This window comes from Callithrix jacchus, chromosome 2 (genome assembly GCF_049354715.1).
Source record: "Callithrix jacchus isolate 240 chromosome 2, calJac240_pri, whole genome shotgun sequence".
Classification (NCBI taxonomy): Eukaryota; Metazoa; Chordata; class Mammalia; order Primates; family Cebidae; genus Callithrix; species Callithrix jacchus.
In genome coordinates, this window is record NC_133503.1 from 82510824 (window position 1) to 82535861 (window position 25038).

Genomic DNA, 25038 nt, shown 5'->3' on the forward strand with positions numbered 1-25038 from the left:
GTAGGTACACACATGGCAGTGTGCTTTGCTTTCCTTTTCCCCTTTACCCACGTTTGGCATTTCTCCCCAGGCTATCCCTCCTCACCTCCCCCTCCCACTGTCCCTCCCCTTTTCCCCCCTATAGACCCCAGTGTTTAGTACTCCCCTTTCTGTGTCCATGTGTTCTCATTTTTCATCACCCGCCTATGAGTGAGAATATGCGGTGTTTCAATTTCTGTTCTTGTGTCAGTTTGCTGAGGATGATGTTCTCCAGATTCATCCATGTCCCTACAAACGACACAAACTCATCATTTCTGATTGCTGCATAATATTCCACGGTGTATATGTGCCACATTTTTCCAATCCAGTCTATCATCAATGGGCATTTGGGTTGATTCCAGGTCTTTGCTATTGTAAACAGTGCTGCAATGAACATTCGTGTACATGTGTCCTTATAGTAGAACGATTTATAGTCTTTTGGATATATACCCAGTAATGGGATTGCTGGGTCAAATGAAATTTCTATTTCTAAGGCCTTGAGGAATCGCCACACTGTCTTCCACAATGGTTGAACTAATTTACACTCCCACCAACAGTGTAAAAGTGTTCCTTTTTCTCCACATCCTCTCCAGCATCTGTTGTCTCCAGACTTTTTAATGATCGCCATTCTAACTGGCGTGAGATGGTATCTCAATGTGGTTTTGATTTGCATCTCTCTGATGACCAGTGACGATGAGCATTTTTTCATATGATTGTTGGCCTCATATATGTCTTCTTTCGTAAAGTGTCTGTTCATATCCTTTGCCCACTTTTGAATGGGCTTGTTTGTTTTTTTCCTGTAAATCTGTTTGAGTTCTTTGTAAATTCTGGATATCAGCCCTTTGTCAGATGGGTAAACTGCGAAAATTTTTTCCCATTCTGTTGGTTGCCGATCCACTCTAGTGACTGTTTCTTTTGCCGTGCAGAAGCTGTGGAGTTTCATTAGGTCCCATTTGTCTATTTTGGCTTTTGTTGCCAATGCTTTTGGTGTTTTGTTCATGAAGTCCTTGCCTACTCCTATGTCCTGGATAGTTTTGCCTAGATTTCCTTCTAGGGTTTTTATGGTGCCAGGTCTTATGTTTAAGTCTTTAATCCATCTGGAGTTAATTTTAGTGTAAGGTGTCAGGAAGGGGTCCAGTTTCTGCTTTCTGCACGTGGCTAGCCAGTTTTCCCAACACCATTTGTTAAACAGGGAATCCTTTCCCCATTGCTTGTTTTTGTCAGGTTTATCAAAGATTGTATAGTTGTAGATATGTTGTGTTGCCTCCGGTGCCTCTGTTTTGTTCCATTGGTCTATATCTCTGTTTTGGTACCAGTACCATGCTGTTTTGATTACTGTAGCCTTGTAGTATAGTTTGAAATCCTGTAGTGTGATGCCCCCCGCTGTGTTCTTTTTGCTTAGAATTGACTTGGCTATGCGGGCTCTCTTTTGGTTCCATATGAAGTTCATGGTGGTTTTTTCCAGTTCTGTGAAGAAAGTCAATGGTAGCTTGATGGGGATAGCGTTGATTCTGTAAATTACTTTGGGCAGTATAGCCATTTTCACGATATTAATTATTCCTAACCATGAACATGGAATATTTCTCCATCTGTTTGTGTCCTCTCTGATTTCGTTGAGCAGTGGTTTGTAGTTCTCCTTGAAGAGGTCCCTTACGTTCCTTGTGAGTTGTATTCCAAGGTATTTTATTCTTTTTGTAGCAATTGTGAATGGCAGTTCGTTCTTGATTTGGCTTTCTTTAAGTCTGTTATTGGTGTAGACGAATGCTTGTGATTTTTGCACATTGATTTTATATCCTGAGACTTTGCTGAAGTTGCTTATCAGTTTCAGGAGTTTTTGGGCTGAGGCGATGGGGTCTTCTAGGTATACTATCATGTCGTCTGCAAATAGAGACAGTTTGGCTTTCACCTTTCCAATTTGAATACCCTTTATTTCTTTTTTCTTGCCTGATTGCTCTGGCTAGGAGTTCCAGTACTATATTGAATAGGAGTGGTGAAAGAGGGCATTCTTGTCTAGTGCCAGATTTTAAAGGGAATGCTTCCAGTTTTTGCCCATTCAGTATGATATTGGCTGTTGGTTTGTCATAAATAGCTTTTATTACTTTGAGATACATTCCATCGATACCGAGTTTATTGAGGGTTTTTAGCATAAAGGGCTGTTGAATTTTGTCAAATGCCTTCTCTGCGTCAATTGAGATAATCATGTGGTTTTTGTTTTTGGTTCTGTTTATATGGTGAATTATGTTGATAGACTTGCGTATGTTGAACCAGCCTTGCATCCCCGGGATGAATCCTACTTGATCATGATGAATAAGTTTTTTGATTTGCTGTTGCAATCGGCTTGCCAATATTTTATTGAAGATTTTTGCATCTATGTTCATCACGGATATTGGCCTGAAGTTTTATTTTCTTGTTCGGTCTCTGCCGGGTTTTGGTATCAGAATGATGTTGGTCTCGTAAAATGATTTGGGAAGGATTCCCTCTTTTTGGATTGTTTGAAATAGTTTTAGAAGGAATGGTACCAGCTCCTCTTTGTGTGTCTGGTAGAATTCGGCTGTGAACCCGTCTGGACCTGGACTTTTTTTGAGTGGTAGGCTCTTAATTGCTGCCTCGACTTCTGACCTTGTTATTGGTCTATTCATAGCTTCAGCTTCCTCCTGGTTTAAGCTTGGGAGGACACAGGAGTCCAGGAATTTATCCATTTCTTCCAGGTTTACTAGTTTATGTGCATAGAGTTGTTTGTAATATTCTCTGATGATGGTTTGAATTTCTGTGGAATCTGTGGTGATTTCCCCTTTATCATTTTTTATTGCATCTATTTGGTTGTTCTCTCTTTTCTTTTTAATCAATCTGGCTAGTGGTCTGTCTATTTTGTTGATCTTTTCAAAAAACCAGCTCTTGGATTTATTGATTTTTTTGAAGGGTTTTTCGTGTCTCAATCTCCTTCAGTTCAGCTCTGATCTTAGTTATTATCTTCTGCTGGGTTTTGAGTTTTTTTGATCTTGCTCCTCTAGCTCTTTCAATTTTGATGATAGGGTGTCAATTTTGGATCTCTCCATTCTCCTCATATGGGCACTTATTGCTATATACTTTCCTCTAGAGACTGCTTTAAATGTGTCCCAGAGGTTCTGGCACGTTGTGTCTTCGTTCTCATTGGTTTCGAAGAACTTCTTTATTTCTGTCTTCATTTCATTGTTTACCCAGTCAACATTCAAGAGCCGGTTGTTCAGTTTCCATGAAGCTGTGCGGTTCTGGTTTGGTTTCTGTATTCTGAGTTCTAACTTGATTGCACTATGGTCTGAGAGGCTGTTTGTTATGATTTCATTTGTTTTGCATTTGTTGAGCAGTGCTTTACTTCCAATTATGTGGTCAATTTTAGAGTAGGTGTGATGTGGTGCTGAGAAGAATGTGTATTCTGTGGATTTGGGGTGGAGAGTTCTGTAAATGTCTATCAGGTTTGCTTGCTCCAGGTCTGAGTTCAAGCCCTGGATATCCTTGTTGATTTTCTGTCTGGTTGATCTGTCTAATATTGACAGTAGAGTGTTAAAGTCTCCCAGTATTATTGTGTTGGAGTCTAAGTCTCTTTGTAAGTCATTAAGAACTTGCCTTATGTATCTGGGTGCTCCTGCATTGGGTCCATATATGTTCAGGATCGTTAGCTCTTCTTGTTGTATCGATCCTTTTACCATTATGTAATGGCCTTCTTTGTCTCTTTTGATCTTTGTTGCTTTAAAGTCTATTTTATCAGAGATGAGAATTGCAACTCCTGCTTTTTTTTTGCTCTCCATTTGCTTGGTAAATCTTCCTCCATCCCTTTATTTTGAGCCTTTGTGTATCCTTGCATGTGAGATGGGTTTCCTGGATACAGCACACTGAAGGGTTTTGGATTTTTATCCAATTTGCCATTCTGTGTCTTTTGATTGGTGCATTTAGTCCATTTACATTTAGGGTTAATATTGTTATGTGTGAATTTGATACTGCCATTTTGATGCTAAGTGGCTGTTTTGCCTGTTAGTTGTTGTAGATTCTTCATTATGTTGATGTTCTTTAGCATTTAGTGTGATTTTTGAATGGCTGGTACTGGTTGTTCCTTTGTATGTGTAGTGCCTCTTTTAGGAGCTCTTGTAAAGCAGGCCTGGTGGTGACAAAATCTCTGAGTACTTGCTTGTTCGCAAAGGATTTTATTTTTCCTTCACTTCTGAAGCTCAGTTTGGCTGGATATGAAATTCTGGGTTGAAAGTTCTTTTCTTTAAGAATGTTGAATATTGGCCCCCACTCTCTTCTGGCTTGTAGTGTTTCTGCCGAGAGATCTGCTGTGAGTCTGATGGGCTTCCCTTTGTGGGTGACCCGACCTTTCTCTCTGGCTGCCCTTAGTATTTTCTCCTTTATTTCAACCTTGTTGAATCTGACGATTATGTGCCTTGGGGTTGCACTTCTTGCGGAATATCTTTGCGGTGTTCTCTGTATTTCCTGCATTTGAGTGTTGGCCTGTCTTGCTAGGTGGGGGAAATTTTCCTGGATGATGTCCTGAAGAGTATTTTCCAGCTGGGATTCATTCTCTTCGTCCCCTTCTGGTACACCTATCAAACGTAGGTTAGGTCTTTTCACATAGTCCCACATTTCTTGGAGACTTTGTTCATTCCTTTTTGTCCTTTTTTCTCTAATCTTGGTTTCTCGTTTTATTTCATTGATGGTCTTCGACTTCAGATATTCTTTCTTCTGCTTGGTCAATTCGGCTATTGAAACTTATGCATGCTTCGCGAAGTTCTCGTATTGTGTTTTTCAGCTCCTTTAATTCATTCATATTCCTCTCTAAGTTATCCATTCTTGTTATCATTTCCTCATGTCTTTTTTCAAGTTCCTTAGTTTCTTTGCATTGATTTAATACATGTTCTTTTAGCTCACAAAAGTTTCTCATTATCCACCTTCTGAAGTCTAATTCCGTCATTTCGTCACAGTCATTGTCCGTCCAGCTTTGTTCTCCTGCTGGTGAGGAGTTTTGGTCCTTTCTAGGAGGCGAGGTGTTCTGGTTTCGGGTGTTTTCCTCCTTTTTTCACTGGTTTCTTCCCATCTTTGTGGATTTATCCCCTTGTTGTCTGTGTAGTTGCTGACTTTTCGACTGGGTCTCTGAGTGGACACCCAGATTGTTGATGATGAAGTATTTCTGTTACTTGGTTTTCCTTCTACCAGTCTAGCTCCTTCGCTGTACGACTGCTGAGGTCCACTCCAGGCCCTGCTTGTCTGGGGTGCACCTCTAGCAGCTGTGGCACAGCGAGGGATGCTACCAGTTTCTTTTTCTGCTATCTTTGTCCCAGGATGATGCCTGCCAAATGTCAGTCTTTTGGATATAGAGGGGTCAGGGAGCTGCTTGAGGAGACAGTCTGTACTTTATAGGAGCTCAATTGCTGAGCTGTGAGCTCTGTTGTTCATTCAGGGCTGTTAGGCTGCTATGTTTGATTCTGCTGCAACAGAGCTCATTAAAAAAACCATTTTTTTCTCAAATGCTCTGTGTTGGGGGGTTCGGGCTTTATATTTGGATGTCCGTTGAGGTGTCCTGCCCAGCTAGGAGGCAGACTAGCCACTGTTTGCCTGCCGAGGCTCCTCCCTGCTGTTGTGAGGTTCGCCCTATTGCTGCAGGCTCTGCTGTTCTGCTGTGGTCTCCGCCACGCCCTGCGGCAGAGTCTCTCTGTTGTAGCGGGTTGCCTCGGCAACGGCAGGCTGCGTCAGCAGTGGGCGTGTATCTCAGTAGGGACAGGTTGCCTCGGCAACAGCTGGCTGCATCAGCAGTGGGCGTGTATCTCAGTTGGGGCGGGTTGCCTCGGTAATGGTGGACACCCCTCCCCGACAGAGCGTCTCGGACCATCTGCTCGGGATTGTTTGAAATCGCGGTTTTGTTCATCCCACTGGGCTATCCCAAACGCTCTGTCCCTGCAATCCCCTGGGCTGGCCCACTGTCCAAGTCTCGTTTAGTCTCAAGTCCAGCCCTCTCAAGTCTCAGGTTGCCGGTTCAACAGGGCACCCGGACAAGCGCACCCTGTGGGGAGTGCTGGGTAGGGCCGGCCGCTGCCACCCCGGCTGCTGGCTTTGCCAGGCAGAGGTACTGCCTGTCGTCCCGCGTCTCCTTCATACTTGGGAATTTCCCCGTTCTGTGGGCAACAAAGGTCAGTCTGGAAATGCAGCTCCGACTCATCTCTCCGCGGATTCAACAAGAGCTCCAATCCTGGGTTGTTCCCACAGCTCCATCTTGAGTCCTCTCGGAATCATTTTCTTAAGTCATTCACGGTAAATTCACGTACTTACACAATTGCGTAGAATATAGGAATATGGTGAAGCATCAGACACTTCTGAGACTTGACTTTGTGTAAGATTCCAACAGTTTCGGACTGACCTGTTGGGTAGAAAACAAAAAGCAACTGTTTAAAACCATAACACTTCTTTGATCCAGCAATATCCCTGTGGGGTACTTGAGAGAGGTAATTATTCCCAGGTAAAAGAAATCAGAGAAAGTATCAACTGAAGCCTCCCAGCTGTGATTTTAACCAGGAGTTACAATTCCTTCCAACACATTTCACTGAATACATACCTCTCCATAGCGTTCTTGGTGTCAAGCATTGTGTTGGAGTCAATGGTAAACAATATAACGATATCCTTGCTCTCTTACCAGTATAGCTGGTTATTAGAATAAGTAGTAAGTAAGAAACTTGAGTTATACTGGAAAATTTTTTGCTTTTTTGAGACACTTTGTTTCCTAGGTGATGGAAGCGTGATCACAGCTCACTGCAGCCTTGAACTCCTGGACTCAAGCAATCCTCCTGCATCAGCCTCCCAAGAAGCTGGAACTACAAGTGTGTACCACACCCAGCTGATATTTAAATTTTTTGTAGAGATGGGGTCTTACTATGTTGCCCAGGTTGGTCTTGAAGTCCTTGGACTTAAGCAATCCTCCCACCTCGGCCTCCCAAAGTGTTGGGATTACAGTTCCAGAAATTTTTGAAACATAATCTCATGTATTCAGAATCATGGGGTGACCTCCATGAAAGCTGTTCACTTTTGTATACCTTACTGTAAGCATGGAACTGGGTACTGTCTGCTAAATGAATAAGTGAATTAATATGCAAAGACCTATAATACAAATGGAGGAAAGGGAATAGGAAAAGCAGTCATAAGGTGAAACACAGGGGCCCTTTAAAAGTTACAGATAGGCCCGGTATGGTGGCTTATGCCTGTAATCCCTGCACTTTGGGAGGCCAGGTGAGTGGTTCACTAGAGGTCAAGAGTTAGAGACCAGCCTGACCAACATGGTGAAACCCTGTCTCTACTAAAAATACAAAAAGTAGCCAGGCGTGGTGGCATGCACCTCTAATCCCAGCTACTGAGGAGACCGAGGCACGAGAATAGCTTGAACCCAAGAGGCGGAGGTTGCAGTGAGCCGAGATCGGGTCATTGCACTACAGCCTGGGTGACAGAGCAAGACTCTGTCTATTGAAAAAAAAATCGTTACAAATAGACATCTCCAACCCTTCTCAAAAAAAAACCCCCTAAAACCTTCATTCCTTACCGTGTGCAGGGAGACTCTTGGCTTTTCCTTCGGGTACTCTGTTCACGTGGGCATCTGCCCGAGTTGGCTTTGCTTCTCCCTTGGAGACATTCAGAACTGTTTGGAATTCTGTCACATGGAAATCTAAGCCAAAATGGAGCTGGGTAAGTTTTCTCTCCAATGTATTTAAAAACAGGATTAACCACCAAGTAAATCAATCCCTTAAATATGCATAATGGTCAAGAATATGAATGGATCTTCTCACAAGTTAGTTGTGGTGGCTGGGGGCTGAAATTGAATGCTTAAGCAAATAAGTAATAAAGTGGTTTAAGGATAGTCTTTCATTTTCCAACCAACTCACATGGATGATTCAGCTGTAACAACTGACAATATTATTGAAGAGGGAAGAAAATATTATGTTTCTCTCTCACCTCCCCAATATTAAGTCTATTTAAGAAACCTCTGTTAAATGTGCATAAAAACGTGCATTTTTCCTCCATTTGTATTATTAGGTCTTTGCATATTAAAGAAATGAATTTTTAACACACAGGCAATTCTTTTCCCTTGAATGCTCAAGGCACCCTTTCTACAGACCTCATTTCTGATTTTTAACTAGGGAAGACTATTTTTTTTTTTTTATGGGTCAGGGTGGGGATGTTTTGTGGGGAATTAAATTTTAGTCAAAACAATTTCCCAAACCTTGAGAGTTCTCAGATTCAGGAGTCTGAGAACCGGAACTGCTGTATCCTTCCATGTCTTGCATTCTTTGTTCAACCACTCCATCCAGATCTGAGAATTCATCCTTGAAATCCTGAAAGGAAATAGTGAAATGAAGACAGGCCGATTTTCCTTTAATAAACAGGCCTTTGTAACTCCCAGCCCTTTCACCTAGGCCTGACCTATAAAACACAGAATAGATAAAGGGATTACCCTGTCCTATTGGGATTTTCCCAACAGATCACTGAGTGGTTACTGAAACATTTTTGGCAGTTAAAATTCCGTCAACAAATATTGGCCAAGTTGTTTGAAACAACAAATGTCTAGAAAAAAACCCAGGATGCAGATGATTGAGAAGCTTCGAGTGTGAAGCTAAAGAGGTTTCATTTGCACTTCGTAAAGAGAAAAACTGATTACTATAGACATATACAATAGAAAAAAGCAGAGAGAAAGCTCTAAATCCAAGTTTAAGTATGTAGACAGAAATATTACTAAATTATAATTTTTTAAAAGTATTGGAAACAGAAAAGGAAAAATGGCTTTAGCAAATTAGACCCTAAAAGTAAAATTTAAGCTCTTTTTCTTCCCTCAACTAAATCAAAACAGGGTGAGTAATAGTACATTTACATTTTAGACCGATGATGGAGGAGTAAGGGAAAAAACACAGACATTCTACTTTGTATTCTATTGGTTCCCCAAAGTGCTTAAGAACTGAAGAGACAAATGGTGTCATTAAAATGTCCTGGCGAAGGTACAATTAGGCTGAGCTTGTAACTTAGTCAGCTGCCAAATGAAGAAGAGACTCATCTTGTAAGCAAATTACCAACCTTTCACCTCGAACTAGCTGCTGGCTGTTTTTTGTTCATCTCAACACTCATTTCAATTTCATACAAGCATTTATAGAAGGAACATTGAAAAGTCTTCAATTTAATGATTTCTTGAATGCCTATCTTGTATCAGGCAGTATACAAAGCTCCTTACATACATGATTGCATTTAATCTTCACAGCTACATCATGAAGCTGGCATTTTAATGGATGAAGAAACTTAGTCAAAGCAGTTAAAGAGCTTGCCTGATAATATAACCTGGCTGGGTGGAGCCCAGATTTTACATCAGGTTTGTTGGATTCCAAATCATATGTGTTACATTGTATTTTGTACTGCTTCCCACTACTGTTTTTCAAGGTAGATTTTTAAGACATTGAGATAAAATTCACATAACATAAAATCCACCATTTAAAATTATGTAATTCAGTGGTGTTTAGAATATTCACAATGTTGTGCACCCGTGACCACAATCTTATTCCGGAATATTTCCATCACCCCCAAAGAAAGCTCATACCCATTAGCAATCACTCTCAATTTCTCCCTCACCCCATTCTCTGGCAAGGAATAGTTTCCTTTCTGTCCTTATGGCTTGCCTGCTCTGGCCATTTCATATAAAGGGAATCATACAGTATGTGGCCTTTTGAGTCTGGCTTCTTTCACTTAGCATACTGCTTTCAAGGTCCATCTATATGGCAGCATGTATCAGTACTTCATTTCCTTTTTATGGCTGAATAATATCCCATTGTATAAATATACCACATTAAAAAAATCCATTAATCAGTTGATGGACATTAGGGTTTTTCCCACCTTTTGGATATTACGAGTAACACTATTAACATTATCGTACAAGTATTTGTGTGAACACGCTTTCAATCCCATTACTTATAAACTGCTCTCAAAAAAAGATTTGTTGGAGATATTCAAACCAGGAGTTCATATTGTTTCATTAAAGTTGAATATTTATCATCATTTGACATGATTGGAACTCTTTTGGGAAAACCTTATAACCATTATGGGTACAAATCTTATACAGAGGGAGCTACTTCCCACTGGAGATTTACTCTACAGTCTACAAAGTCTAAGAAAATCAATCAAACAATCTCTGTCACTTGGGCGTTATAGCTTTCTTTTCTTTCTTTCTTTCTTTTTTTTTTTTTTACAGTTAATTCTGAGCCTGTCTCGTCTTCTCTTCTAAGTTGTGAAGTCTCTGAAGGCAAGAAATAGTTTTAATTTTTCCTGGTATCCTATAGTGTGCACTAGCATGGTGCCCTGAACACAGAAAACATTTAGGATTTGTGGGATGACTCAGTCCTACCTCAAACAGAGTTGTGAATCCCTCTAAGCCAATATTGACAAGCAAACAGAGCAAGGCTTTATGCATGCCTTCACTCACCAAGATAGCCTACTAAGCGTTTATTTCCTTTTGTAGGACAACTCTTCAATTACTTGCAAAAAGTTTATGGCTACTGTGGTTTCCTCTTCTTCAAGACAGGTGTATCCTGTTTCTTCAATTGTGCCTCAAATATTTTGGTCCTAAGCTCTTCCCACACCTCAGTCATGGTGTAAGCACAAGTGTAATTGGGGGATATATTCCCTTTCTTTTTCATTTAGATAGTTTTGTATGCGACTTACCAGAGGCAGAGATGAAGGGCGGTCTTCTCAGAAACTGTTTTCAGTAGAAGATGGATTGGGACTATTACCAACACTTGTATTCTGAAATCATTGGAACAAAATGAAAAACCAGATCAACTATGAAACCATAAGAAATACAGAAGAGAGTAATTGAGGCTCAGGGACATCATACTCACTTCTAAGTGGCAACACACAGATCTTAGTAGTTTGTAAGTTGACAGCTGGGCGCGGTGGCTCACGCCTATAATCTTAGCACTTTGGGAGGCCGAGGCAGGTGGATCATGAGGTCAAGAGATCGAGACCATCCTGGTCAAAAAGGTGAAACCCCCTCTCTACTAAAAATGCAAAAATTAGCTGGGCACAGTGGTGCGTGCCTGTAGTCCCAGCTACTCGGGAGGCTGAGGCAGGAGAATTGTTTGAACCCAGAAGGCAGAGGTTGTGGTGAGCCGAGATTGTGCCATTGCACTCCAATCTGGGTAACAACAGCGAAACCCCATATAAAAAAATTAAAATAAAAAATAAAAAAATAAAAAGGTAGTTTGTAAGTTGAATCTCTGGAGAGCAAAGAGACAAATATGTACTGAAAAACAAAACAGAATAATTATGAAGAGATATTCCTGATGAGAAGTGAGTTCAGAGTTCAGAAAAGTATCTGTATACAGCTTTTCATTTTCAAGCAACGTAGACCTCTCTTTGGTCTATATTCTCATTCCTTTCACCCAAACATTCCATTTTTATTCAATTCCTGGAATAAGGTAAATGTATTCTCCCACAGAAGCAACAAAACCCTCAAACCCAGTTTAAGAGTAATAAATAAAGGCAGGGCAAAATGAAGACTCCAAAACCCTAACATTGGTGCCTCAAACAAGCCCAGAGAAGAAAAGGCCTGAACATTAAGAAAAGGCTGGTGACATTCACCAGATCCCCTGTAAAATCTCTCTCCCTCTGTTTTTGTTTTTAAGGGTATGTAACAATTCCCAAGGGTCTGCTTTCACTGCTCTGACCTAGATTTCCACTGAAAACTTCCCAGTGTCTCTCACAGGCTAGCTCTCTTTCATGCTACTTCCAGATTCTTCCTTGTACAAATATGGAGATTTTCTAGTGGAGACTTATAAGTGAGCTATGGGAAAGGAGTAAAATCAAAGCTAGACTAAACACGAGAAGACAAACGACATCAGGAAAAATGATTTTACCATAAACAATACATTCAGAAAATATAAAAACCTACTATTTTCTCCATCTATTTATGCCATAGAGTGTTTTCAGACCTCTTTTCCATGAGTTTGTGATTATCCTTCTCATTCACCAATGAGGGAACTTGACTTATTTCAAAGCAAGAACTGTATTCCAAAGTAATTAATATTGTGGGTTCTGGCATCAGGCAGATCCAGTTGCAAATGCTGGCTCTGACACGTACTAAGTGGGTGACATTGGGAAAATCGCTCAACCCTTCTAACTTTCAGTTATCTTAACAAGTCATCCATTACAGGGTGTTAGCATTGAACAAATGAGAAAACAAAAAAAAGCATTAGTGTATGCCTGACAAGAAGGAAATACTGATGCCTGTTGACTATTAGTATTAAAAAAAAATCACCAAATAGATTTTAACATATTTTCTAGCTTATCAGAATGGTCTCTTTCATCTTTCCTTTTTTCTTCTTCTCTCTATAGTTTTCTAGTATGGTTAGAAAGGAAATCTATTGCCAGTCATGGTGGTTCATGCCTGTAATCCCAGCACTTTGAGAGGCTGGGGAGGGAGGATCACTTGAGCCCAGGAGTTTGAGACCAGCCCTGAAAACATAGCAAGATTCCATCTCTATTAAAAAAAGAAAAAAAGAAAAAAACAGAAATGAAATCTACAGAATGTAGATTTTATGCTTCACAGAAATAATAGGTAAAAGATGTTTTAAAATTTCATGTGAAAAGTAACCAGACCACTCTCCTTTTCTTGCCAAGTTGAAATACACACCACTTTAGTGCAAATTTTTCTGATGTCTTAGGTAGCCCAACAGTCAATTCAGCTCTAGAATTTCTGTATAGGAGGTAGCTCAGGCAACCTGGTAGTAAAGAAGGTCTAAAAACGGATCCCACACCTGCAGTTGCAGAGCAGGTGCAAGTTGTATTTATCTGGAAGGGCTCTGGGGAGATATTGATTGAGGTTATGGAAAGGCTGGCTACCGCCACACCAGGGACTCCTCACTATCATCCTGCCTACCTCCCCCTGTCAGTAAAATAGTGGTTGTTGTTGCTCTTGTTCTTTATAAATATTTATTCCTTTTTTGAGACAGGGTCTTACTCAGTCACCCAGGCTGGGGTGCAGTGATGCTCGATCTCAGCTCACTGCAACCTCTGCCTCCCAGGCTCAAGCAATCCTCCCACCTCAGCCTCCTGAGTAGCTGAGACCACAGGTGTGTGCCACCACACCTGGTTAATTTTTGTATTTTTTGAAGAGACAGTTTTCGTCATGTTGCCCAGGCTGATACTGAACTCCTGAACTTAAGCCATCTGCCTGCCTGGGCCTCCCAAAGTGCTGGGATTACAGGTGTGAGCCACCATGTCTGGATCTGTTTTTTTTTTTCTTTTTCTTTGAGGCAGGGTCTTGCTCTGTTGCCCAGGCTGGAGTGTGGCGGCATAATCATGGCTCACTGCAGCCTTTACCTCCTGGGCCCAAGTGGTTCTCTACCTCAGCCTCCTGAGAAGCTGGGATCACAGGCATAACCCGCCATGTCCAACTAATTTTTGTATTTTTTGTAGCAACGGGGTTTCACCATATTGCCCAGGATAGTTCCCAACTCCTGGGGTCAAGCAATACTCCCACCTCAGCCCTCAGCCTCCCAAAGTGATGGGATTGTAGGCATGAGCCACCACGCCTGGCCTCCTTTTTTTTTTTTTTTTAAGACTATTAAAGACCTGAGTATATCAGTTTAGCCTGACCCAGCAGATGTTAGGGAAAAAGAAGTCAAGAAAGAATTTTATGTTTTTGACCTTGGTCAGGCAAGTATAATTAAGTCAGCAGGAAATTCGAAATTGGCAACACTTCTATGAGAATAAATCACCTCGTGAAGGGAAACAGCACTCCATGAATGCCTACAGGCTATGGTTTTTAAAACTAGTCACATAGAATTTTCCTGATTCACCACAGGAGATGAAGATATTTATGGTTTGGAGTCTTGGTCCTCGGCAAGAGGCCCCTCAGGCAGCAAAGCCCAGAGCAGGAGGACAAAGCAAAGGTGCCCTCACTCTGCTGCATACTCACCCTGTCTGTGACCGTTGCTATGATCAGGGCATTTGGCACTAGAAGAGCAGTTTTGGTTTTCTTTATTAGCGTTACTGAGAAAGCTGGAATAGAGATCTGAAACAGAATCACCATGTTAATGCCAGTTCAGACTTAACAGAACAGCACTTCAAATCTTCAATTAAAGGAAAAACAAAAAGGTAATCGGAAATCAAAATCAGCAGCAAGCTTTCACAGCCTCCATGAAGAAAAGTCAGTGTTAGAGTGGCAGGGATGTGTCACTGAAGCTCCTCCAAGTGGTGCTTACTAAGCCAGAGGATACATCTGAATCATCGATTCAGCTGAAGATCTTGGTGGGAAATCTTTCTTCAGACATGGAAATGGAATGCAAAATGTATATTCATTTTAAAGAGAAGCCCAAGGCTCTAACAAAATTTCAAGCTTGTGGTCATCTGCTTTGGGCTAACTTCCACATGCCCCACTCTTCTCTGTCTTTAGGTCATTGTTGAGGGGAAAAGGTTAAAAAGCACTAATAATAGGAACAACACTGGACAGAAAATCTGGGACCTGAATTCTTGGCTCAGTTATGTCACTACAGGTTGAGCATCCTTAATCTGAAAATCAGCTATCCAAACTACTCCAAATTTGCATGCTGATATTGGCGGTCAAAGGCAATGCTCATTGGAGCATTTCCGATTTTCGATTTTTGGATTAGGGATGCTTAGCCAGTGGTATGTCGGCAGACATTGCAAAATCTGAAATCCAGAACACTTCTGGTCCCAAGTATTTTGGATAGGGGATACTCAACCTGTATCTAAATGACCTACTCCACCTTGTAAGCTATCCATTGTAGACCTCAGTTTCTTGATTTATAAATTGGAGATAGTCTCATCTGCTTCTCAGGATTTTCTGTGGATTAAGTGAGATAAAATATGGAAAATGCCCAGTGATGAATAAAAATTTCATTTACCTCCTTACTGGTTTCACGAAATCAGGGTGTGTGAAATAAAAGTATTATAAATATTTTTTCAGGTTCAACAAAGAATAACAATGGTAACTATTAAAGCTACCATTATTGATACCTATTCACCAGATGAGAATTTAATTTAATTATAAAAATCCTACATAGTCAATATTATAGGAAATAAATTTATTTAGAGAGGTGCATGTCATACATATAAAAAGTTACAAAGATGGAACTCAAACCAATCAGTTTCAAAATGTGGGTTCTTTTCAATACAATGTGCTATAAGAATGTATCAAATGGCACAAAGCACAGAAGTTCATGATAATTTTGTTATATCTCTCCAACCAAGTTTGATCTCGAAGGAAAATGGATCGCATCACTTTAGTCCTTGAAAATAGAGTCACCCATAGCCATGGTACAAATGATCTAGGCTGGGCATGGTGGCTCATGCCCGTAATCCAAGCACTTTGGGAGGTGAAGGTGGGTGGACCACCTGAGGCCAGGAGTTCGAGACCAACCTGGCCAACATGGTGAAACTGCATCTCTACAAAAAAACAAAAAATGATCTGACTCCCTACTTCCCTAGGAACTCACACTCACTTGAACATCTACTGGAAAATGCCTCACATATTCTCAAAGAGTGGAGAAGAGATGTGCTTTATGTAAGTACTGCCAGCTTGAAGGAAGCAAAATGAGCTTTTAATTTTGAATATTTGCATTCACATCTGGGTTTATGAGATGGGATTATTTACTGCCCTCAATGATCTAGGCAGGAAGACTATGGAAGAATAAGGGCTAACCCAATTGAAACATTTTCTAAAAACTGTTTGCCAAAGAACTCCACTCACATTTTTCAAAAGCAGGAGGCATCCATAACTTATAAGGTGAGATAAATTTGAAAAAAAAGAATTTGAGATCTACTTAGATGATGTTAATAAAAAACGGGTCTAATTTAGTTTCTGAGCAGCAATACAAACATGCAGTGACAAAGAGCTATAAATTTAGATTTTTCATCATCTAAGGCATGGAACACCCTTAAAAAGGAGTTTTCAATCTATTGCTTCATGAGTATAGAAATACAACTAGATAACATTTGTAAAATAAAGCTTAAATCACTTATCAGTTTGAGCCTAGACAGAATGTGATACATGCATGTTAATATTGCTAACATATGAAAATACCAACAGGCTGACTAAAAAGATCCTGATTAAATTAAGGCTACATTTTATTCATATTGTTCCAGAGTGAATGATAATATTTTTCCAGGGCAATGGTAACATTTTTCCAGGGCAAATTGCTTTAGAAGGGGAACTTGATCAGAAAGTTCCCATTGTAGAGCAATTGTTTGGGTGTCTTGAGCTCATATTGGACCACATTGGACTGAAGTCCACTGGCAGTGAGGAAAGTCTGCAACATCTCCGAAGCCCAAGTCTCCTTTGACACCATTCTTAGAAGGGATGGAAGATACGAGTCACTATCATGGTTCTTATTCCCACACTCTGCTAATTTTCAATCTCCTGCCTCGGTAGGTTACACATTGTAAAAGCACTCTTGGTGGATCCATGTCTTCAAAAAACCAGGGTCACTCCTTCTAACTTCTTTTTATCAGTTCTCTCTTAGGTAGAAGTAGAACTTTAAAACCATTGCTAGAATCCTATTAGCTTGAAACCGCACTGACTGCCTTTGTGAATTCCCCAATCCCTTAACAAAGACTAACACTTTGTTCATCAGTGTCTTCAGTCCCTGCTGCTCTGCTCACAGATGTTGGCTCTCTGTGAATTTCTGAGAAGTGTATCACACTGATTGGTACTACACAATCCCCTTCCCCATTCCATGAAAAAGCCCTTTAATTCAGAAATGTAGAAATATATACAACACTGCTTCATATTGCTTTGTATTATACTGATTCAGATAATACTGTGAATCAAATAATGCTTATCTAAATATAACTCTATATGATAAAAATCAATATAAAAAGAAGATGTTTTACCTAAAGAATAGTATGCTAGTCTCTAGCTCCAACACCAACAAAATGGTCTTTATGCGATTGCTGCCAGTGGTTTTAGAGAGAATATTTAAATAAAGCACATCTACCACTCAAAACAAAAAGTTTTAGTCAGCTTCTTCATGAGTATGAAAGTTTCTTCTTCATAACCACGAATCAGAATGATTGACAACTCATTGAGGTCATGCAAACCCAAGAGGGTGTTTCTCGGACTCCTTATTCTGGAGGCCTGAATGAACTGTGATGTGACATCATAGCTCAAAGGTTAAAAAAAAAAGTCAGTGGGATAGAATTATCTTTCCTTCACAGGCCACAGTCCCACGGTCCCCAGTTTAGAGGGCAGTACCAATTCCTTTAGGCTGTTCTCCTTAATGCCTCAGGGTGTCATGTGTCTCTGCTTCCCCAAATCTGTGTTTAATAATAATGAAAAGCTGTGATATCAGAGTCCACTTGGGATTGAGGGTATCTAACTTCCCAGGCTAGGCCTTAACTGCTCTACTTCCTGCTTATTTTGTGCTGGGGAGGGTACAGCGGGAATGCTAATAAGTAGCTTATTTATAGGCCTTCTGTCCTAGACATCGCTGGTGATAACTGGTATAAATGTGGTACAAAAATGGATGTTTCTTAAAAGAAATCATTTTAGTTTAAATGTATACCTTTGAAAATCATGGCACACCCTCCATAGAAACAACTTTGAGTGTTCCCTGGTGACATCTTAGTAAAAAGGATTTAGGGTATCGTTATGGGTGAGATATAAACTTTCTCCCTCCTTTATTTATACATGTATACCTCATATATGGGTATATGTGTATATATGAGGTATATGTGTATAAGGAAAGGAGGGAGAAAGTTTAGAGAAAAAAGGAAAATTAGTGTCATCTGGAAGCATTTAGAACCTGTAGTATTTGGAACTAAAACAAAGGAAACTTGGCATAAAAACAGAATAACCATGATATAAATATCTATAAATATAGCTAAATTTAAGACAATTAATATTTACAATATCCAATAAAAGTATAGGGTTAGTGTCCTTCTTCTTTTTTTTTTTTTTTTTTAATTATACTAACCTTTGTGTCTTTTCCAAAGACCTTGGAATGAAAACAAATCCAGTTTTCTGATACAAAGAGCTTTCCTTGGTATAGTATTTATTTCTGTAGTGCACAGGTAAAGCCTAGGAGAATATACAGAGATATAGCATCATTTAGAATTTCCATTTAAAATTAAAACCGTGTATATATTTTAGTGACTCAAGGATGGGCAGAGATAATATATTCATACTCAAAAGTTCTATTGCCTCTTCTTCAGTCTTCTTTATGGGAAGAAAGCTATGGCGACCAGGTCATGGCAGGAACCCAGCATCTTGCCTTAACTTTTGCACATCAAGAGAGACTAGAATGGAATGTCAGGCCCCTTGAAGAACCAGTGCAGAGCCCAGTAAGTGTGTTTAACTTGCATACTGGGCAAGATATTTAGGTGACCATCACACCCTTCACAGTGGCATCAGCACATGTCTGTCCATGTCTAAGGATGTGAGTTTTCTTTTAGCCTTCTTCTAGTGACCTCTGTTGCCCCAGGCTTGTTATTCTAAATCTTAAAGCAATCTAACCATGTGTATTTCAGCAATAAACAAAGAAGGGAAGGGTATCATGGAACCATCTTGGGTGACTCCATACCCCATGGAGAAGTTTCTCTTTCTCCTCTCTGATCTTTTCACGCTGCCTGATGAAAGCTGACTGAAGCTGGTGTTATTGTTATGTCATGACTTTCAGAAACCTGATCCCCTGGGTGACTCAGTCCGTACACTATGCTCTCTTTCTTCCCCAGAACTAATTATCATCTTTTCAAATATGTAGCTAAAAAAGTCAAACGTCAGAACTTACTTTGCCTCAGTGGTTCCTCCGTTGGAACATTAAGAAACAACTTGTGAAAGTGCATATTGGCCTTGTACTACAATGAGAACAAAAGACAAGCATCACTACTCTCATTTTCTTGTGGAACATCACAAATTTTAGCTTCAATAACAAATTTCCCCTCCCTTAATAGTAACTTTAGGAATTCCTTCTCACTGATCTTACAGTCTCTGACACAAGCCTTCAGGAAAACATAGTGAAAATTAGGGCATACAACTTTCATTTTCTAACAAGCTTAATGCTTTGCTGGTTGGATATAATGATGCAGCTGCTGGTCAGCCTACTGCCAAGGTAACAGGGCTGGACAAGGATGTCCCTGATGAGAAATGGGATGAAATTCTAAGGAGTCTCATTAGGGAAGGTACTGAATCCCATGTCCTAAAGGTCCCAGTAAGTACTCTCAGAAGAGTACAGTGGTTAAAAGCTTTGCAATCACGTAAGGCTGAGTTGAAGTCTTGGCTGTAGTGGCTCTACTTCAGGGGATACCTCAGGCTCAAATGGGATAATATACCTAAAGGACCTATAGTCTAAGGCAACATATGGCCACTCTTCCTACTGTATCATTTTGTAAAGGCATTTCCCTAGCCAGTGACAGGAGTAGGATGCAGTAGGCTACTGTCAAGACAAATAGAATTTCATATGAAGACTTCACTCTCCAGGGCAGCAGGCGGACCAAGACTGTGAAATGTTGCAAATCACTTCATCTTCAAGGGATCTATTTTCACAACTGTGACAATAACAATGGATAGCCAGCAATTCGCAGCTTGTAAAACACTTTCACCTGCACCATGCAGCTATTAAGAGGTAGAACTGTTAGCTGAACATGATGGCTTGTGCCTACAGTCCTAGCTACTCAGGAGGCTGAGGTAGGATCTCTTTAGCCCAGGAGTTCAAGGCTACAGTGAGTTATGGGGTGGAACTGGGTATTCCCTCCACAGACTCAATCTGTCTCACAGGATGCTTCTGAAGGAAAATTCTTTTTTTTTTTCCAAAGGGAGTTTTGCTCTCGTTGTCCAGGTTGGAATGCAATGGTGTGATCTCAGCTCACTGCAACCTCTACCTCCCAAGTTCAAGCAATTCTCCTGCCTCAGCCTCCTGAGCAGCTGGAATTACAGGTATGCGCCACCACACCTGGCTAATTTTGTATTTTTAGTAGAGATGGGGTTTCTCCATGTTAGTCAGGCTGGTCTCAAACTCCTGACCTCAGGTTATCTGCCTGTCTTGGCCTCCCAAAGTGCTGGGATTACAGGCATGAGCCACCATGCCCGGCCTCAAGAAAAAATTCTTATAAGGAGAATGGGTAGGAGGTCCTGGATGCCTTATTATTCAAACCAAGAGTGGTCTCAATGTAAAAACTGGCCCTGTTTTGCCATAAAGTACTATAGACCAGGTCATCAAGATGATAGATGGTCCCTGCAAGTCAGCTCTTTTATAGATAAACACCTTATAGAAAGATACCTTGATTAAAGCTAGGTGTTCTGTGGGGCTTCACTGAGCTTTTGTTTTTAATGGCTACAGTGAGCAATGGATGCACACTTGATTTAAAATATGCTAGCCCATAAACTCTTCAAAAATGTCAGTGTAATAAAGGGCCAAAAAGGTAGTGGGGCTGATCTGAATTAAAAGGGATATAGCAGGGCTGAGTATGGTGGTTCATGCTTGTAATCCCAGCACTTTAGGACACCTAGGTGGGCGGATCACCTGAGGCCAGGGGTTTGAGACAGGCCTGGCCAACATGGCGACACCCTATCTGTACTAAAAATACAAAAATTAGATGGTGCACCTCTGTAATCCCAGCAACTCGGGTGGGTGAGGCATATGAGAATCACTTGAACATGGGAGGTGGAGGTTGCAGTGAGCTGAAATTGTGGTAAAAAGAGCAAGACTGTCTGGAATAAAAAAAAAAGAAAAAAAAAAGAAAAGATAGCAAATACATGCAGTATGTGACTCTTGATTGGATCCTGGAGAGGAAAAAAAAGCCTTTATAAAGGACATTTATTACTGGGACTACTATGGAAATTCAAAAGTGGATTTTATATTAATGATATTTTAATACATTTCATATTTAAATTTCTTGGGTTTGCTGATGGTTTTCGGTTTAGCTCTTAGGAGACACATGTTCAAGTATTTAGAGAAGTGAAGAATAAAAAAAAAAAAAAACCCAAACTCCTGGCCCCAGTACATGTATCGCACTCTCTGATGACATACAACTGGGCTTTGTTTCCTATCTGGGTACATTTTAGAGCAGAACCAAAATTAGTTCTGGAGGAGAATCCTTACCCTGTTCAAAGGTCTGACTCCTCCATGTGCAGTTGGCTGGCCTACTATTCAGGCAGGTGCCTTCTCATATTCTTCAATTTCAGTACAAGGATGTCACAACTCCCCTTGTCCTGCTAAGTACTGGATAAGCACATGACTCTGTGTTCGTTCCTGATCTCTGGGTATCTGTCAGAGTTCAGGGTCACAGCGTGGAACTCACTATCATGCAGTGTGCTAAAACATGAGTGTGGAATATAACACTGATGAAAAATGGACTGGAGGAACTGCTGCCTGTTTGTTCTTCTAAATTCTCCAAACTCTGTATTAGTCTTGACCAGCAGGAAGGTGCATACTTGGGTTCCTTCTTGTCACTGGCTTCAATAGTCCTGTTACCCTCTAAGACAAGACAAATTCCACTCTCAAATTACCTGGCTGGAAGAGGAAGACTTTTTCCTTTCAGTCTTAGGGTCATTTTTGCTTTCTGTTTTACAGTCGTTCTTATCACCTGCTAAAGAGGCACCATCAGAACTGGATTTTGACCTAAGGAAAGAAAGTCCAGGGTGTCTGTAAGATAATTTTTTTTCTCAAGGCAGAGTCTTGCTGTGTTGCCCAGGCTGAAGTGCAGCAGCACAATCATGGCTCACTGCAACGTCCCCATCCTGGACTCAAGTGATCCTCCCACTTCAGCCTCCCGAGTAGCTGGGACTACAGGTGCATGCCACTATGCCCAGCTAATTTTTTGTAGAGATGGGGTTTCACCATGTTGCCCAGGCTGGTCTTGAACTCCTGGACTTAAGCAATCCACCTGGCTTGGTTTCCCAAATTGTTGGGATTACAGGTTTGAGTCACCACACCCGGCCTATGAGATACATTTTTTATGCTACTCATTAATTTATTGTCATAAGTCTTGATTATGATACTATCTTCCAAGAAAACCTGACATTTGTTTTTCCTTTCTGGATATCAAAAATCATTCATGATACTCTGAGGGCATTTACACAGCACATACTTTAGGACACTGGAATGATTTCAGCAGGCTGTAATCAAAAACTGTAGAAATAGTAACTTATAGAGGGTGAAATAACAAGTTGTGAAAACAATCATGTCATTTTAAAAGTATTTTAATCAGTATTTAAAAAGGAGTACTTGAGGCAAATTACTAAACGGTATTTCAACTGTAGTTCAATCAAAGAGTATTTTTGTTTCAGAATTCCACTAATATTTAACAAGTATTAACTGAGTGGGGCATTGTGTTAAATGTCTTAGGGCCCATAAGACAGTCTTTATCCTTCTTTTCCTTTTTGTGATGGAGTTTTGTTTCCCAGGCTGGAGTGCAGTGGTGTGATCTCAGCTCACTGCCACTTCCACCTCCTGGGTTCAAGCAATTCTCCTGGCTTAGCCTCCCAAGTAGCTGGGATTACAGGCACCCATAATGCCTGGCTTATTTCTGCATTTTTAGTAGAGACAGGGTTTCTCCATGTTGGTCAGGTTGGTCTCGAACTCCTAACCTCAGGTGATCTGCCTGCCTCGTCCTCCCAAAGTGCTGGGATTACAGGTGTGGGCCACTGAGCCTGGCCTCACAGTCTTTATCCTTAAGGTGCCTGTGTACACACGCATCAAACGCTTTTTAAAATAGGTAGTACATGATTTAGTACCAAAACAATATATATTATAGGAGTTATAGGAAGATATGGTACCAATAAGTCTATAGGCTCCATTACAGGAGGTAAGAGAAGAGGAAAACAATGGAATAATGAGGACTTAAAACGCTGGGCCCAACAGGATAAGCAAGAATTGGGTATGAGGAAAAAAAGACAAAACATCTCAGATTGGGAATACAATAAAAGTGAAATCAGAATTAAAAACAAAACCAAAAAACATGTTTGAAGTCAAATCTTTCTTTTTGTTTCTTAATAATAACTGGCTTTTGCTTTATTGTGTAATTTACACAGGACAACCCTAAAACCCACACTTGGTTTTTCTCTTCTGCCTTCGTTATTCTTTCAATAGCTCCATCAACAGAGATTATTTCTCCAGCAACACCTGGTTTGATTGTCAACCAGGACACACAGGCCCTACAAGATCCCAGCCCTCCACCATGGTTGCCTGAGCCCTCCCATTTGACTGCACCCATGTCTGTCTGTGCTGGTGCTCTGCTCTGCTCCTGTCACCCCTGAGGCATCCTTAGTATAGGAATGCTAAAAAGGCTCCGAGCCTTTACTCAGATGGGTCAACTCTGAGTAAATACAACAGCTGCTAGGAGCCCCGGGCTGAGGACTGAGGCAGGCTGTATCTGGGTTCCATGTCAAAGAATGCTGTGATCCATTAGCAATGTCTGTCATGGCAACGCCCATTAGAAGAGGGTTTTGGGAACAGGCTCAAAAAGGGAAGGAGGGTTTTGGGAAAAGGCTCAGAGAGGAACAAAGCGTGTCTGTTCCATTCTTCCCCTAGGTGGCTGTTTTGCCAGCCAGGCTGCACTGTCTCAGTGGCCAGGTGGCTGAGGAGGAAGTCTCAAGGCCACAGAGTTGCGAGTGGCTTCTCTGGGGCCTGCAAGGAATAGCACAGGCCCCAAGTTACAGGAAGGTGCAAGGGCACCCATGCTGGGTCCTATGGGGTTTATATGGCAGGCCACCTGGCATTGTCAGCTCTTGACCCTTTGGAGTCCGTCTCATCTGGGAGAAGACAGCTGGCTGGCCTCAGTGCATTAGCTGTAACTCGGAGATAAAAACATTCACCTCTGGATAAACTTAGAAACGTTCCATCCAAATGAAAAGGGTGTATCTTCTATATATTGCCAAGAAACCTAAACTGAGGACAAGGACAATTTTACTTTAATCAAGTTCCAGAATGAGGGTGCACAGCTTCAAAGAGCAGTCTGCAGCAGAAGACGCAAGGCTGTGTGTAAAACCGTGTGTCTAGAATATACCAAAGGAAACACACACCACCCCAGCGTGGCCTTTGGCGAAACCTCGATGCTGCTCCATCCAGGGGGCAGGCAGCTACCTTGTCCAGCTGACTTTGGGAATGTCGTAATGCTCCGTGAGTGTGTCCAGCTGTCTGTTAAAGTCCTCCACTCTCTGCTTGTGGGTTTTGGATGCTTTCTTCAGGATCCTTTCCATTTGCTGCTTCTCCTGCATTTTCTCAAAGGCCGCCTGGGCCAGGGTCCGCTTGTCCAGGCTGTGCCGCTTCTTCTCCTCGTTCTTTTTGTTTGTTCCCATTGCTTCCAGGAGTTTCGCTTTGTCTTTGTCCTTCTTTTTCTTCTTCCGCTTAGTCACTCCAAGCTCTGCGATGCCTTTCAGCTTCAGGGGTCCCTTTTGGACCTGCCCCATGACACTCCCCAGTCAAGTCCTCCCTACACACCATCTCCTCATGCACAGCGTAGGTCTCGTCTTTGCCAGTTCTTTGCCCGTATAAGGTATTACAGAGTGTGTTCTCAATGAAGCCCACCTTGCCCTCCTGGAGATAGAAGGGTGGTGACAGTTGCACTGCAGAGGTAAGAGAGAGGTCAGTGACATGTCCTGTAGGTTAACTAAGAAAGCTCAGGCTACTCTGAGCTCCTACTCTGCCTGACTGCTAATCACAACCCCAAGACACAGGGTTTCTCAGAACTGCTGAGCTTTAGATGCTGCTTCACTTGCTACCCATCCTTCATAAGCGCCTCTTCTTTTTCTCAAACCTTTGCACACAGTCATCCTATTCCCTCTACTTCTTTCGTAGCAATAGATCACAACTCTCATATTCTACAAGAGGCAAATCCCACCAACACATGACTCATTCACTGGGACTTAGAAACTGTTCACTGACCAACCTACCCTTTCATGAACTGTCCCATCCGTTCTCCATCCATCTATCAATAACCTTTCTTCTCCACCCATCCTCCCATCCACTCACTCATCCATTCCTCCATCTACCTATCTTCCCACACATCCTCATT

At 41.2% G+C, this 25038-nt stretch overlaps 2 pseudogenes across 1 annotated transcript in view; both read right to left on the minus strand.

The window, feature by feature from the left end:
* The window catches only part of LOC144581405 (GRAM domain-containing protein 2B-like), a 25321-nt pseudogene extending 7157 nt beyond the window's left edge, over window positions 1-18164 (minus strand). The window contains exons 1-8 of the transcript XR_013532097.1: window positions 18003-18164; window positions 13985-14080; window positions 11279-11308; window positions 10905-10946; window positions 10729-10809; window positions 8252-8363; window positions 7574-7696; window positions 6316-6403 (exon numbers count right to left, since the gene is read on the minus strand). The product of XR_013532097.1 is annotated as a GRAM domain-containing protein 2B-like (transcript). The remainder of the gene's footprint in view (window positions 1-6315; window positions 6404-7573; window positions 7697-8251; window positions 8364-10728; window positions 10810-10904; window positions 10947-11278; window positions 11309-13984; window positions 14081-18002) is intronic.
* A 5799-nt stretch (window positions 18165-23963) lies between these two features.
* On the minus strand, window positions 23964-24574 carry LOC118151396 (protein FAM32A pseudogene; annotated as a pseudogene).
* Window positions 24575-25038: the final 464 nt, after the last annotated feature.